Source organism: Ixodes scapularis, unplaced genomic scaffold, assembly GCF_016920785.2.
Source record: "Ixodes scapularis isolate PalLabHiFi unplaced genomic scaffold, ASM1692078v2 ptg001158l_1___fragment_1__unscaffolded, whole genome shotgun sequence".
NCBI lineage: Eukaryota > Metazoa > Arthropoda > Arachnida > Ixodida > Ixodidae > Ixodes > Ixodes scapularis.
In genome coordinates, this window is record NW_024610106.1 from 1,514,796 (window position 1) to 1,531,022 (window position 16,227).

At 46.0% G+C, this 16,227-nt stretch overlaps 1 long non-coding RNA gene across 1 annotated transcript; it reads left to right on the top strand.

Moving 5' to 3' along the window:
- Positions 1-1,365: 1,365 nt before the first annotated feature.
- LOC121834405 lies at positions 1,366-15,982 on the top strand. The gene is made up of 3 exons (XR_006077190.1): positions 1,366-1,606; positions 14,080-14,190; positions 15,093-15,982. It is a non-coding gene; the product is annotated as an uncharacterized LOC121834405 (long non-coding RNA).
- The last annotated feature ends 245 nt before the right edge of the window (positions 15,983-16,227 follow it).

Here is a 16,227-nt window from a genome sequence, read left to right on the forward strand (position 1 = left end):
TCTCTCCGGCGGAGAGCCTCAAATTCCGAGGAGGCGAAGACGGTGAGGCCGCCTGGCTGGCTCTCCCGAAGAGCAGAAGGAGAAGTTTTCAAAGGCGTTTCCGATGGGCTATTCCCGGACGGCTGAGGAGGTGGCCCTAGCTGCCATGGCCTGCCTTAAGCGGATCGGGGGCAATATCATACCCCCCGATCTCCTCGTGCCTGTCACTCCTGGCCCAGCGGGGTGCTTGGTCCCTTCGTATGTCGGTGTGGACCAAGAGGGTCGGCGGATAGTCGGCCGGACACCGGGATGGGGTTGGGGGCGATGGCGCGGCCGCGCCGGTGTCTAGGTGAACGAAGGAAGTCGGGCCCAAGGTAGCCATACGTGGTGCGCGTCGGGCTGTCCGGGGGGCCTTGCTGAGAGGGGGTTCGCGGAGAGCAGGTTTAGCCTGGTGGCCTTCGTTGACCTAGCCAGAGGGGAGACTAACCGTCACGTGCCCGGGGCGTCCCCGGCCGTAGCACCCGCCGTTCATATAAAGCTAACGCTGCCTGGTCGGAGTTCGGGTGTGAAAGCCGGTGGCGCTTCGGCCGCATTCGGAGCCCCCCTATGTCCTTATCCATGGATGCGACCTCACGCCTTCAAAACTGAAAACCGGACATGATCTCAAGTTTCAAGTTAAGAACTTCCATTCATCCTACCCCTAAGGCTAGTCTATATAGAGCTATGACTTTCATCGCTATGGGCAGGAGCCAGCTGAGTTTGTATTGCTTGGAAGGTGGAGGGGTGATGTGCTAGGGAGCTAAACCCCGTCCCTGTCTCCCATATTGTCTGCTATAATAGTTTAAAATGTCACTCAGAGAGAAGCGGGAGGGCGAGGCAATTGCCCCCCTTGCCTTGCCCTCTTCTTCCGATGCCACTAATAGGGTATGCAAACTTGGGGATTCCCTGCCATAAATAAATGCAACCCCTTATGGCTGCCACTGCATACAAAGGAAAAAAAGAGAGATGTGGTTCATTTTTCTCTTAGATGTTCATATCAGAGGGGATACAAACAGTCGTGGGTAGTTGCGGCTGAGTGAGCCAGCAGTGAGTGCTGCCTAAGTGTTCGATTCGGACTCTCGTTTAATCGGCAAGAAAACAAGTACCAGACAACTATTGGAACGTATCCTGTGAATGGCTCCTGGGATTTTCGCAAATGGTCTCTTGTCTTACAAATGAATGCACTCCTATTAACTAAGGGCACTTAGCGAGCTATATATCCGAGGGTAAAAGACTAAAAACAATGGAAAAGTAACAGAAACCAACAACACTTCTACTTGTTCATTGTTTTTGGCGCTTTTTCCCTCGGAAATATGGATCACCAACTAGCCCAAGTGCATACCCTTCTACACTTAGTGAGTTGCTTCCTCCCTTCTCATACTGCTGAGTCTACATTTAAGCATTCATTCTTCACAGGAGGACCGACACGACAGATTGACCTATCCGCTGATGCGAATTGACAAAGAGGACTCAAAGGCCATAACTGCGGTGTTGGAGAACCACTTATTTGAGGTGACGGACGGATTGGGCACTTCATTGATTTGAAGTACGATATAAAGTCTGCCTTGGCTTTGGATCTCATCACAAAGTAAGAAACTTGTTCACCAGAGGGAATATGTGTGCCATTTTTGCCTTTTTTTCCCATGTCCTAACATTAAAGTGTTGGCTTATTGAGCTCTATTCTACTTTTTTTATCCTTTCTATGCTGACTTTTCATGAAAACCTATGGCCTCCGAACAGGCTCATGCTCCCTCTTTTATGTCCTTTTTCAGCTGCACTTCCACATTTCCAATGCAACCCTCCCCTTGTGAACATATACATAGCTGCTTTTAGATTTTAGGGCTACTGTTCATTGCAAAGTGCTTGAGTTGTCTCAAGTTGTATGTAGCGGCTCCCATAATAAGGACAGAAGTACTATTCCACATTACAGAGAAATCAAGGGAGGTATTGAAATTTGATACAACAGCTGCAAAAATAAAAGTACAGTGGTCGCACTTCAACAGGCTAAAAATGCCACTTGCCAGTAGAGTTTTTTTTTGTTTCAGCAAACGTTTGACTAACAAGGAGCCAATTGTACACTTCCCTTCCCCTAATTCTGTTAGCAGGCATTTACGTTACTTTTTACTGGGTGATTTTACACTCAGCACATAACACTATACTTGAGCAGAGTTCGTGTGAACCCTTCCTGGAAAGTGTGCTTAACTGTTTAATACTGAGTTTAGGCAACACTTCCAAATGGGGTTGTACTTACTCTACAAAATTCTTTAGTGCGAGTAATTAAATCCCCACTTCAAGTGTTGCCTAACTCTGTATGAAAGAGTAAAGCAGTCTCCAGGAAGGGATCATATAAACTGCTAAGTTTGCTGTTATGTAATATTAATTCTTGCTATAGAGCACACTAAACTTTTTAATACGGAGTGCAGGCACCACTTCTAAGGTTACAATAACTCTTCCTGGAGAGCGTGCTTAACTCTTTAGTACAGAGTTCAGGCAACACTTTTTCTTACATACGACAGACTGGTTGTCGCTTAAACAATTGTATTTAGGAGCAAAAAGGGGCAGTTAAAATAATGCACCAAACTCTGAAATTCAAAACCTGTAGACAGTCCTGACTCTTGCAAAACCATTTGTGTGACTATAGAAAAGTTAAGTGAGCACTCGTATGGGAGAGTAAAACATACACTAGTCGTGGAAAGGTAACGATTACCTATCCCTAGCAGGGATAGGCGGTATTTCAAATACAAGTAATTGAAATATGTATTTCAAATACTTTGTGTATTTTGAATTTCTATTTAATTACAAATTGGGTAATGCATTTGACGTGTGTATTTAAATACTAAAAGGTGGGTATTTCAAATACAATTGTAATTAAATACAATTTTGTGGGCGAAAATACATCCCTCAAATTTATTGGCACTGTCCAGAGCAGAAAGAAAACTACGTTCTGCACCGAATGCAGTGTCTCTTAATCAAGCACAAGCGTTTAGTGACTTTGTGATTACGGTGCTAGTCCAGGGCAAGAATAGTGATGAAATCGACGTTCACAGGAAGACTGGCTAAATAAGCGCCTGTGACAACTTGTGATGCTTTCCAGCCTGATTTCCATCCATAATTTTGCCTGGAACATTCTAAATGCGCGTGTCGTCCAGATTTTCGTTAACTGGTGCGAGTTGCAACAATAAAAAATTCTTTAGCTAGTGCTCCGTGTCTTGGTCGTCTCGGTTCTTTGTTGGTATATACCAACATGTAATCGACAAAAAAAGCTGCTTGAGGCTCTGTACTTTTTCACCTATTACGTCCAAGCTGATTACATTTTTTGTGATTATATTTCTATTACGTTACTAGAGCCTCGCAAACTTACTCCAGAGTGTGCGTAGAGATACGTAGAAACCCGTTGCAGGTGCCCTGAAGTCGCTCTCGCAAATTTTGAGGAATGTATTTAGAAAAGTATTTGGAAGAGAACAAATACATTTGGTTGTATTTGTATCTTGTATTTAAATGTTTTTTGTAGCGTGAGCTACACTGGCCGAAATTGAGCAGTTTCGCGTGGCTGGCATAATGAGCCATGCTCCGTGCTGCGCAAGTGCGAGGAGCAGTGACGTCGCACGGCGCACAGCTGGCGGGGCGGAGGCCAAGTCGCCGCGGGATCCGCCGCCACCGCGCTCGCCTCGCCAGTCTTCGCATTCCAGAGGAGTGACGTCACAGCCACGGCAGACGCACTGGCGGCGCCGCGTGCCCAGCTATGTGCCTCCGTTGCGCAGTAGCCAAGTCTGACGCTGCACCGGAGCTGCTTGATAGCACCTCTCATTTTATGCGCCTAAGCTCACGCTGCGTATATCCTGGCATAGCCGAGCTAAGCCACCGCAATTTTTTTAAATGTAATTAGACTCGTAATTAAATACATTTTTGACGAAGTATTTTTGTATTTGTATTTTGATACATATTTGCATGTATTTTTCATATTCCTGGTCCCTAGAGAGAGTATAGCTTGCGATAACCCGGATTCTCTCCAAAAAGAGTACAGTCAACACCCGTCCATTCCTTTTTTAATTATTTTTTTTAAGAGTGTAGAGTTAACATAATAATCCGAAACGAAAGGTCCCCTGCGTTTGGCCGCTTCGAAATGGCGGAACATAGAAGCGGAGATCGGCGGTCCCAGTTCGCGATTTCGATGAGCCCTATCGCTGCCGAGGCCTTTATATGCACCAAGATGCAGCCAAACATCACCAGTAAAGTCTTTACCTTGTTATTTTCTGTCTTTGCAGAAGAACACAGGAGTCGCGCAGTGATAAATTTAAATAAACCTGACAAGTGCTCGAGCAACTTCAACTTGTCGCGGCAAAACGAACACGCCTAACTTTTTGTTTGCTTTATTTCTCTGCCTTTTTTCGCTCTTTCTCTCGGGACTGGAGATGTTAGCGCCCAGGACTTGCCGTGTTCTACTCCTGTCTTTACCCGCCTGGTTGAGGTTGTGCCGGCGTGTCCGTTGGGAGCCATTCATAATGTCGGCAAACCGATTGCTCGAGCGTCGCCTTGTCCTGGTTCCTAATGATTTCCGGAATTCTAGAAAAAACAATATTGCTGGCCGTGGCTCCGTTGACACCAAGTTTTACGGCTAAAACAATCACAGAGCAACTGACTGTCTTCAACCTCGAGGGGGTGCACAAAGTACCATGCAGACAAGGCCCCAAAGGACACAAAACATAGGATAACAGCAATGAATGCCTCCAACATGGATTCCAGTGGGTTTTGATCAGATCCACGAAGAGGTAGCAGCATTGAACCATGGTATTGTGCAACAACCCTATACTGGTAACAAGTTACTGCTCCGTTCTAATTTACAACCAACTGTCTTTGACACTTTCAATCCAATCCGAGATCCAATCCGCTGTCACTCCGTGCGTGTCGCCAGCATTGCTCGCCTTGGCTGCTCTGGTTTCTCACTTTCGCTTGTTCCTTCGATAGCTTCTTGCCAACCAGTCGTTCCACTACCACCTAGAGGTTAAAAACTAATTCGTAGTGTTCACAATGATCTACGGGTACATAAAGTACATGAAAGGCGGGAAACGGGCCATTTTGCCATTTTCTCTCATCCTAAGGTTCGCGCCGATGTCGACCGAGGACCTCACTCCTACTTTTGTGAAAGCATACTAGTAAAAGCCAAGTGAAGAAAAGGAAGGCTAATAAGATGCCAATGTGATCCAACCTGGCAGTAAGTATAGGGTGACTGAAATAACCAGGCTCGATCTAAAATGGGCCATAAAAATTGGCGCCTGCACATAGCAATCTGAACTTTGTGTCAAAGGTATATTTCACAGGTTGGTTTTTGTAAAATTACAAAGCGTAGCTCCCTTTCTGCAAAACATAGGGCTAAAAAACTTGCAAGGGTAAACAACGGATGGCGACGTAAACGACCAAGTCGAGCGGCGAGGCGCGTTTGGCGTCCGGTTTTCCGCAGCTCGCCAAGGCCTGGCTTCAAGACGCGCCCGCCGCAGCTCGCAAGACTCCCTGACTACTACAAGATCATCATCCGTGCACGTGGTGGCCTCAACCTAAGCTCGATGAGCACAGGCAAGCTGCAAGACTTCGTCTTTAACACTGCCCAGACCAATTACAACGTGGCACGCAATGATAAAATTCGAATCAATGCCATTCAAAACTATACTACTCAGCACCCCCTCTGAAGGGCGAAGAGAACTATTTTCTGGCCACATATATGGCAAATCCTGCGAAGATCTCACGCGGAATCATCTTTAATGTGCCAGATTACGGTCCACCGGAGAACATCAGCCAATACCTAATCGACTGCAATCACGACCCGGCTATTCTCCTTGCCCGTCGGATGTCTCTCATCACCGCCCCTCTCTACGGCAAAAGGTCCAAACCCTACGGCAAAAGGTCCAAACTCTACGGCAAAAGGTCCAAACCCTCACACAATAAATCACTGCCGTTTAGAAGGAAAATGCAGACTTACGACCCCTCCTTAAACAGAAAGGTTACCCCTCCAGCGCCAACTCCTACCCCTCCAGCGCCCACTCCTACTCCTCCCCCACTACCCGTTGCAGTTGCCATATCCTCACCTGACAGCACCGCCCAGTCTGTCAAGCGTAGAGTAATCAATACTATGGCCTCAAAATCGTAGACAAATTACACCGACTCGGCGTCAATGACCGCAATGTCTCGCATTTTCAGTGCCAGACTGCAAACCTTAGAGCAAAACGTTACAGCCGTTGTACGGCGATAGAAAACGCTGTCTCAAAGTACTCCTCCAGATTGGCCCAACTCACCAGTCAAATAAACCAACTCACCAACATCTCATCCAAGTTGGGGTCCTAAACTCCTCCACCACCCCCACCATCCATACCCTACCTCTAACAGTGCATCCCTCAATATGGCTTTACCTCTCCCACGCCCGCCACGCCTCAGTAGGCACCAAACCACTATCTGGCAATGGAATTACCACAGCTTCCGACTGAAGCGTGGCTATCTTTAACACTGCCTCCAGTCCCTCCAAACTCCCCCCGATATCATAATGATTCAGAAAACCCGCCGCGCGGTCAAACTAGCCATCTATAGAGCCTTCCAAACTCCTGACAACGAGGAACCCAATACCGCCATCCTCACTCGTAGACATCTAACCGCTTCGTACAAAAATCTTGGCGGAGTCGACGTGGAGCACGACATCGTAGAGATCCTTCCCCAAAGGAAAGGCGGCCCATGTCTCTATATACTAAACATATTTAGCCTCCCGTCGGCTTGCAAACACCGCTTTGGCGTCCTCTTCTCCCGTGCCTTGAGGGAGGAGGGTCCTCGGTAGCAGAACCATCAAACGGCACTTGAATGCAACATAGAAGTACATTCGGACAGCATTGTAGACTTTGTCCAAACGGTGAGCTAAAAATACATATTTTTCGTGTATGGCTCGTCTAATTACTATTATTAGTATTACTATTATTATTATTACATTTATTATTATTTGACCGGGGCATTCAAGACCAACAAGCTGTGCGTTGTTTCGCCGTCAACGAGTCTGAGAGCGCTGTTTGTTACGAAGCTGGCGCCGGATATTATCTGCAAGGACGACTCTTCGCGCCTGTCCTCCGTTGGAATCGACAAAGTGGAGTGCCGTCACCTAAAGACCCGTTTCGACACTTACGGCTCCTTTCATGTGGCCGCGGCTGCGGAGGATTTTGAGAAACTTGCTGATCCAGCTGTGTGGCCTAAATCCAGCCTTTTTAAACCTTTCAGAGGAACCCTTCAGAGAGACATGCTCCACGCTTCAGAGGGACATCCCACAACCGCTGACAAGTGATGCCTGGCATAGATTTATTATATCAAAACGTCCGCGGCTTACGCACAAAAGCCGATTGCTTTTTTTTGTAACGTTACAGTGTCTAATTATGCAATCTTCTGTCTAACGGAAATTTGGTTGCGTCCTAACATCGGGTCCTCCGATTACTTTCCGCCTGGTTTTGTTGTGTACCGGCACGACCGTGACTTGTTTCAAGGAGCTGGAGCGGGAGGCGGTGTGTTGGTCGCGGTCGACAGCTCAAGGAGGCGTCAAGATTTAGAAAACTTTCCTGAGAGCTTGTTCGTCGAAATTGAGTATGCAAAGAGAGAACGTGTTCTTATTGGTCTGTTCTATCTCCCCCCAGAAAAGCCACCTGGTGATTTTCAGCGTTGTCTGGTTGGGTTAGAAAAACTCAACGAGCTACAGGCGTGCAACGTTTTGACTGATAACTTTTATTGAAAGGAGAAATGCAACCATCTTTTAGACTTCTCTTCTTTTTTGGATCTGAAGCGGCTCAACAATGTTCTTAATAAGCAAGGCAATGCTTTAGATTTATGTTTTTCAAATACGAACGGTGTACGTGTGACTTGGAGTGAAATGCCAATGGTGCCTGAGGATATGTACCACCCCGCGCTTGATGTAGTGATCTCTATTTTTAATTACCCAACTCGCAGTAACTCTGATGCCTCTCCGCCGCAAGCATTGTATAACTTTTCGGCAGGAGACTACGTCGGAATGTTGCCCCTCAGCTTGAGAGGTGGTGGTACATTCCGACTTGAGGAACACAGAAGGGATGTGGTGAAGGCCACGCATGCCACGAGAAGCAAGTCTGAGCTTGTTGACCACAGCTGGACGACTGCGCATACGTTTGACTTGGACAATGCTGCTCGTGAGCAGAGGTGAGGCCCGAGGAAGTTCGTGGAATCGTGGTTTATCCGCCGAGACCCCGAGGCGTGCAAGACGAACCGGGGCCCCCCACCGGACGTTTACGGGGACTTGTAGATTAGAGTCGACTGGTTTTGACTCTCCCAACCACCGGGCCAGTTCACACTGATGATGCCACCCGGATAGGTGGCGAAACGTCTGTGTTGTTGTTAATTTTTTGTTGTTGTGTTAAGCCACTGTAAACTTATTCCGTTATGACTACCCTGGCTTTTGGAGCATATTTGCATTCAGGAGTCGCTTCAGCAAAGTTGCGTCTGTCGCCCCACAGTGCTTTTTTAGCTTTGATGCACACGTTGTTTATATGGGTATTCCATCTTAAGTCAAGATTAAATACTACATCTAGGTACTTAAATTCTTTAACTCTTAAAGCTCAGAACCATTCATGTCATAATTATAGGCCAGCAGATTTTTTGTTTTAGTTATAGACATAAATAATGATTTTTGATATGGTGTGGAAACCCCACGATTCGTCATTTGTCGCACCAATGCCTATTTTCTTTTTTTTTCTTTTTTTGTAAATTACGGTTTAATTTGATCTGACCATCTTTTGTTTTCATTTTATTATGAACCACACAATTGTCTTCAAAAAGTTTGATTTGAACTGAAACGTCATAGGGTAGATCTTTTATAAATATCGAAAATAAAAAGAGACCCAGAACACTTCCCTGAAGTTTCCAGACCAGATCAAAAACCGCACAAGGTTTACTCCCCCTGACCTCGATATAGACCTTTCCAGCGGCAGTCTCGAACGAAGCGATTTCCAGCGCGCATCCCTGGTTTTGAGACTGTACGTCAGTGTTGCCCGACTGCGCTGAGCTGTGGGTTTTCTCGTCAGTAGGCTGTGGCAGCCTGCGTAGGAGCAATTTTGAATGCTGGTGGCGGCAAAATCGCCTCACTTTATTTTTTCTTTTGTGTTCTGTGGCGATTATAACGGCACTATACACTCAGCCGTGTCAACCTTAACTGCCTAATATATTTGACCACACCAGAGGATAGCCGAACTGCATGGGTATTCCCCCTCACTATATGAAATTCAACGAGTCTCATAAATCGAACAACATATATTGTACGCGTACCCCACGGTGCCGCGTTATCCGGACATGATTTGAGAAAGGTCTCAAATAACACAGCATATCCAAAATACAGTGTCGACGACAGTCACTTCACGACGATCGCAAGGAATCCGGCTTGTCTTGGGGTACGTTTTGAAGAGTGATGTTTTTTATACACAGCACTAGTGCGAATGAACGAACGTGTCTATTTAGTTCCCATTCCCCGGACCCTATCAGCTACTTCTCGCCAAGACCGGGAACATATTCGGGAAGGCTTTTCGGAGATTATCTCAACGGAAATAATCCTCGAAGAACGTCGAACGGCCTGCGTCGCGGGCTGCTTGACGTTCGCTTTCTTCGCCCGTTCTCTTCGCTCGTTTCTTGCGAAGGTCCAGAAGGCTATAAGTCCTGGTATTCCCAAGTTCTCACAGTGGAAGATTACAAAAACACGCAAGCATCCTGAACAGGCAAATAGAGTAAACACTTAGAAGGAAAGCCGGCAAACTCCGAACACACGATGCAGGTGGGGAGTCGCGCTGATCGGGTTTCCACAGCTCAGGCGGGTGGCAGAAATTTTTGGCTAATAGGGGTCACTCGAGTCGCAAAATGGCGGCGGCCAGCGAGCTGTTTCTGCAAAGGTCTATACTGTCTCCGTGATAAAAGATAAGAGGAAAACCATATAATAACTTTAAAAAAGAAAGATATGTACTTGTCTGTGTTTCTGACCTCTTTGGGTTTATTCTTTCTGTGTTTGTAAGTCTCTATAAACAAGCTCCCTAAATTTTAATTCAAGTTGTGTGAGCTTCATGTCCTGACTCAGTACGTCCGCCCGTCACCCTGTGTTCAATCCCCGCAACTTCTTTCAAGCCGTCAGCTACATCTCAATAATTAACTTTCTGCGGCTCCGTCTACGCTCCCTGGGGCTTTGCTTGCGAAAAAACGTGGCCCACGCCTCCGTGGACTTTGTGCTGGGATTCCACTCCCATACTTGGTTGTCAAGCTACAGGATCATGCAGATTTCAAGAATAGAGATATCCCAGGAACTTCGACTCATGAGAATGACTCTCCCCGGCCACGACAGCACTCCTCGATACGTTTTACGCCACAGACCCTCGTTCCTCTTCCTCAGGAGTTCTGCAGTCGGGCTCTTGGAGGCCGCAGGGGTAAAAATCCTGGGGAGGTACGCAAGTCTTGCCAGAAGGCTTCGGACTTCAACTGAAACCCCCTGTTGTACTTTTGGACAAACAGCTTTCCCCGGACACGGTGGGACTTCTGTCTCACGGGCCCAAGTTCGCCCTAGACCTTCCAGCATCGAGGGTAGACCAACTGACATCCGTTTACAAGGTAGCAGCAAGTAACCCTGAAAAGGATCGTCAGAACTTCGTAGGGACAGCTGTGCATTCCGTTTGTGCCCACCTGCCTCCTCCAGGCAAGTCATATGTATACTCAACAGTAGAGGAGCTCCGCAACGCCCAGCTAAAGCTGCTAGAGTAAGAAAAGATGGTAGTTTTCGTTGTTATGAACGAGGACATCTAAGAGGAAAACGTGGAAGCTGCACTCGAAAAAAGAACTGCTTTACTCAAGGAAAGACCTTCAGGGTCTTTAAGGTCTGAGGCTAGGGAGATATGCTCTCAACTGAACCTCCCCGCTCTGAGAAAGAAATGCGTTAGCTTTGCCCGCACATCAGTTCATAAGAGTGCCTTTTTTTTCTGCAAAGACCCATGCAGAAAACGCCCCGCTCCGCGGCATTGTTTCGGAGAACGGGTGCTGGCAGAAGAATGGTCTCCAACGGCCAACTCTGCCAGCAACACCAGCGGTCGAACCAACGAGAGCCCCTGGGAGACAGACGGTCTCCAACACAACCATGGCAAATCGTCACCAATGACTTCTTCCATCTCCACAGTGTCACCTACCTACTTGTAGTGGACTACTTTAGCAAGTACATTGTGATAGAGCAAAAGGGGGACACCTCTGCTATCAAAGGATCGCAACCCTAAAAAAGGAGTTTGCTTGATTCGGCATTCTAGAAGGGGTCTGTGACAACGGCCTGCCATTCAACTCTGAAGCATTCAAAGGGTATCTCAAGTGCTTGGACATGACAAATAATCCAAGTTCTCCTGATTACCCACAGTCGAATGAACTTGCAGAGAGGTCAGTTCAAAGAATGAAAACAGCTTGACCAAGGCACCGAAGGAAGGCAACGACCTGTCTCTTGTCCTTATGGAGCTTAGGGACACACCGATGGATCAGCTCCTGTCCCCATTGGAACTGCTAATGGGCCGCAGGATCACAACCCTCAAGCCAGCTGCTCCGCGTTAAATTGAGCAGCACTACAACATCAGGGAGGTTCAAGCACGCCTTCAGTTCCGTCAAAAGTGTCAGCACCGACATGGTGACGCACACAGCAAACCACTACGTCCTCTGAGTCAAGGCGAGAGAGTCTATTTCCGTCGAAACCACAAATGGGAACCCGGAATTGTGGTCCAAGTCGGACAACAGCCACGATCATACCTAATCAGAGCGGAAGACGGGGGAGGGGAGGGGGGGGGGGCATTACAGAAGAAATCGATTCCCCATCTGACCATTCGCTTGAAACAACAACGCGATCCCTGAGGACTACTACCAACTCACGTTCAACGACCAACCTCACCAATGTCCTGCCCAGTAGTCCCGCATACCCGAAACCACTCGATCAAGCCATCAAGTTGTTCAGCCAGCAAGGTATCGCCGAATCTGTGGACTCTGAACTCTTAAAATTCGCATAAACTTTCTTTTTGCAAAATAAAAGGGAAAAAAGGATCTGTTATGTATTTAGAAAACTATGGTTGGTGGTGCCCACTTCGCAGTTTCTCACAAATCGGCGTTGATACCCACACGTGCGACTCAGCTAGCCTTACACCACAAAACAGCTATGTGCCTGGCGTCGTTCCCGTTCTCGTAATAAAGTTTGTCAACCAAAAACATTTCAGTATGAACAACGTTATCCACAAACACGGCACGTGTCAGTTCCTGGATCTCCTGGATGTTTACCTCCACTCAACCTCAGTGGAGTACGAGGGCAATGTTTATATAAAGAGAGCGGAGGTGTGCATCAGGTCATGCTTTGCAACAGTTATGAGTAAGGTATGTATTTACTCGCACAATGAACGCACTCGCGTAATGAACGCACCCCCCAAGTCGGCTTCCAAAATTTCGACTTTTTTTTTCACTTGCATATTAAACCCACCCCCAACTGGGAAGTCAAAACTTTGACCCCCTCCCCTTTCCCCACACGCGCGAAATGAACGCACTTTTCTATCCTGGTGCAGCGAGGTCGCAAATGCATGGGTAGCGTGGCCGAACAAAACGCCTTGCAAAAGGCCTTAAAAATAAAAAAAGACCCATTGGAATCATTTATCGAAACTACAGTACGAAAACCAGTGTCTCCCACTTAGACTTGGTTCTTTCTAATTTAACTTCTCTTGAATCACGTCGGACAGTCGCTCGCCTTACTCTTTTTCATAACTTTTATTACAACATGCAATCATTTATGCTCACTCACTGTAAGTCTGTCTCATACATTTCTTTGCGTCATGATCATTCCTTGAAAATTGCACCTATATTTGGTCGCACTAATAGATACAAATACTCTCTTCTTGCTCTGTCCATTAAAAATGGGAATTCTCTCCCAAACGACATAGTCACTGAATAGAATGATAAAAAATATTCCGCAAAAAATTTTTGGCTTTGGTACTATGTTTTCAGCGCCATGTCTGCTTGTGTTTCCTATAAATTGTGCACTGAGTCCCCAGTTCTGTTGTGCCCGGTTTCTGTAAACTTTGTTCTGAATTCTGTATAGTTTGTTTTTAGTTTTTGTTTGTTGTTAATTTTTAACCTTAGTTAGTTCTTTTATTTCCATTATATCATTGCATTTGTTTGTATTTTTCTACCCCCCTCATGTAATACGTTTGAACGAACGTATTTGAGGCGAATAAAACTTGAAATTGAACTTGATTCGAGTCCATTGAGCTGCGAAGGCGAATACATCGGCCATCGGAAGATGCCTAAATGCTCGCTTTAGGGAACACCATTTAGATGTTACCAAGGCATCATCGGACTCGTTCCACCCAATAGTTCTGCATGCCCGTACCTGCCACGATTGCACCCCACACTTTGAAAACACCACTTAGCTAAGTTCACACATAGATAAATGTGGGCCCGAAACAATAGAAGCGTTTAAGGTCAGATATGCCGTGAGCAATGTCTCTGGGACATCTTTGGCTTTGTCGTCAAAAAAGCTGGAATTTCTAGCGTAAAAATTATCGTAAAAAGCTTGTTGTGATCAATTAATTTTGTCTTTTCCTTTCTTTTCTTATTTATTTTCCCCCCTTTTCAGGGGTTAATTTCCTGATTATAATGCAGTTAATGTAAAGGTACAAGCGAGCTGGAGAAGAACCTAGCTGTGTTTGGAGATTTGTGTTTGTCCTTTGTCCCTCTTGTTCCCATTTTCCAGGATTATTTTCGTCATTAATTTCCTTTCTTTTTGTCTTCCTTTCCCCCTTTTTCACGAAATTTCCTTAAGTTTTTCCCTATAATTTTTTTGCTATCATTTTAATTTGGTATTTTTAAAGTTTGTGAGTAAATTGGTTTTATATTAAATTTTGAATATTTTCGTTTTCTTTCAATTCTTTGTCGTTCAAGGTCGTAGCGTAATGGGCATCTCATAAATGTTCGCTGCTCATTGAAAGAACTGTGTGTGTCTGTGTTTGTCCTTTACGTGTTTTATTCTTTCAGTGCATTCTGTCAGTTCCTCAAGGCTCTTCTCACATCATGTGGTGACATTTGCGTCCAGTGTTATATAGCCCTGTCACATGGAAGAGGTGGAGGAGACCAGCTTACTAAAAAGTATATCAGCATCACTGGTATTTCCTTTCTCGTTGGAAATGACTTCTGCCCCTTTTGTTTAATGGGAGTCCTTTGCATGTTCTTTGCTTACTTTTCAAACGGTTCAAAAGTGTGATATGGGGTAGGCAGTTATGCGACAATGGTGCATGGCCAGTATATCACGGTAGCTTAAACAAGAGACTTTGGAAGTGAACATCAGGAGAATCTCCTGTTTCATCCTTTCTAATCCAGGGTGCCAATTTCGAAACATGTTGTACAATCTTTAAATAACTTTTAGCACAAGGAAGGAAAAAGGAGAGGAGGCATTATGTCAGTTCGCTATGCAATTCTAGAGATTTTACAACAGTACAGTACAGGACACCAAGCCGGTTGGAACCAGATCATTACATCTGTCAGTGTGGCTTCTAGGTACTTTAACTAGCTTATTAGTTCGCAAAAGAGCTCAATGAATTGTGGAGGCTAAGCCTCGTAAGACTTCTGCAGACTGACTGCACTGAGCAATAAAACGAAGAATTCAGCTGGATTGTGTAACGTAGAAAGATAAACCGGGAAAAGAGCATGGGCAAAACTGGGGAGCTAAACCACGCAAGGCATTTCGTGCTATGTCTCGTCTAAACTATTTTCTTTGTTGCTGCACTTTCTGTCATCTTTAGCAGGCAGTATGCACTGATTTCACTTACATATTGGGTGGATTCGACCATAAAGCTAGACGTTTGTATTAGAAAACCAAGCGTATGTTTTATCGGAGTAATGGCACATAGAATTTGCACTCTTTTTAAGAGGGATAATTTATCTAAGCCAATTGTTTCATACTAAATTGCCAAAGATTCTGACCCAGTTTTCAAAAACAGACTGGCAAATGCTTTCATTTATTTAGTAACATTTGATCTGTTTATTTACAGGAAACACTGCCTCTATTGCTGTCATCAACAGCCAGCTGGCTGAAATCAAGCCACCACACAGCTCCACGAGACTCCCAAGGGCACTGAGCACACGCCTATTCTGGAAGGCTTCCGAATGGCGCCACTGGCTGCTGTACCACTCGCTTCCCTGCATGTACAGGGTCCTTCTGGACCAATACTGGCCGTACATAAAGAAGCTGGTGGAGGCCGTCCATGCACTTTTGAGGGACACCGTAACTCCAGCATCCATTGATGTTGCACGCGAGTTCTCCCCCTTCGGTTTCTTTGTGTCCTGCTTCGGGCCAGCTTTAATAATGTCATATTGTGCTTTCAGAGAAACTCCTCTGGACCTTTGTGGGCATGACAGGGAGGCTGTATGGAGCTCCAGCAATGACGTTCAGCCTGCACCAGTTACTCCACCTAGCGGAAGCAGTGCAGCAACTGGGGCCATTGTGGGGCCATTCTGCTTTTGAATTTGAAAGCGGTAACGGGCAGCTTGTGAAGCTGGTGAAAGGATCAAATGCTCTTCCGGAAAGGGTAGTGAAGTATCAGCAGTTGGGATCAAACTTTGGTGTCCTCGCTTCTAAGTGACAGCGTCAAAGTGATGTGCTGTGATATTCTGGGATACACTAAACACCAAAACTTCAAGTATGCAAACGAAGTGTGCCTGCTCGGTTCCTCTTCGAAGGCATCCTTGAGCAAAGAGGAACAGAGTTGTCTTTCCGCTGGATCTGGGGCCGCCTTTGATCAGGCTACAGAGTACAAGCACTTCGCATGGAAAGGGCAGATTTGTCACAGCCGAAACTATGCCAGGAGTAAAAAGACAGACTCCTAGGTCATTCAAATAAAGGATATGTGCGATTTCACCATTTTGAGAGTGTTGCCTTTGAAAGGTGAGGTAACACTTCAGTGCAGGGAAGTTGTCATCACTTGGCAGGTGCTTTCCCGCAGCACATCAGGCTTTGTTTTCTTTCTCACGTGAACTTGCAGGCTGTTAAACCACAGCAGCTGAAGGCACCATGCCTTTTTCTCACTTTCAAGAAGCCCTCAGCATGCTATGTCTGTGATCTGTCAAACCTTCTTGAGCGCGATTGATGTAATGTAACCAGGTGTGCCGAAGTAAAGTGACTGTTCC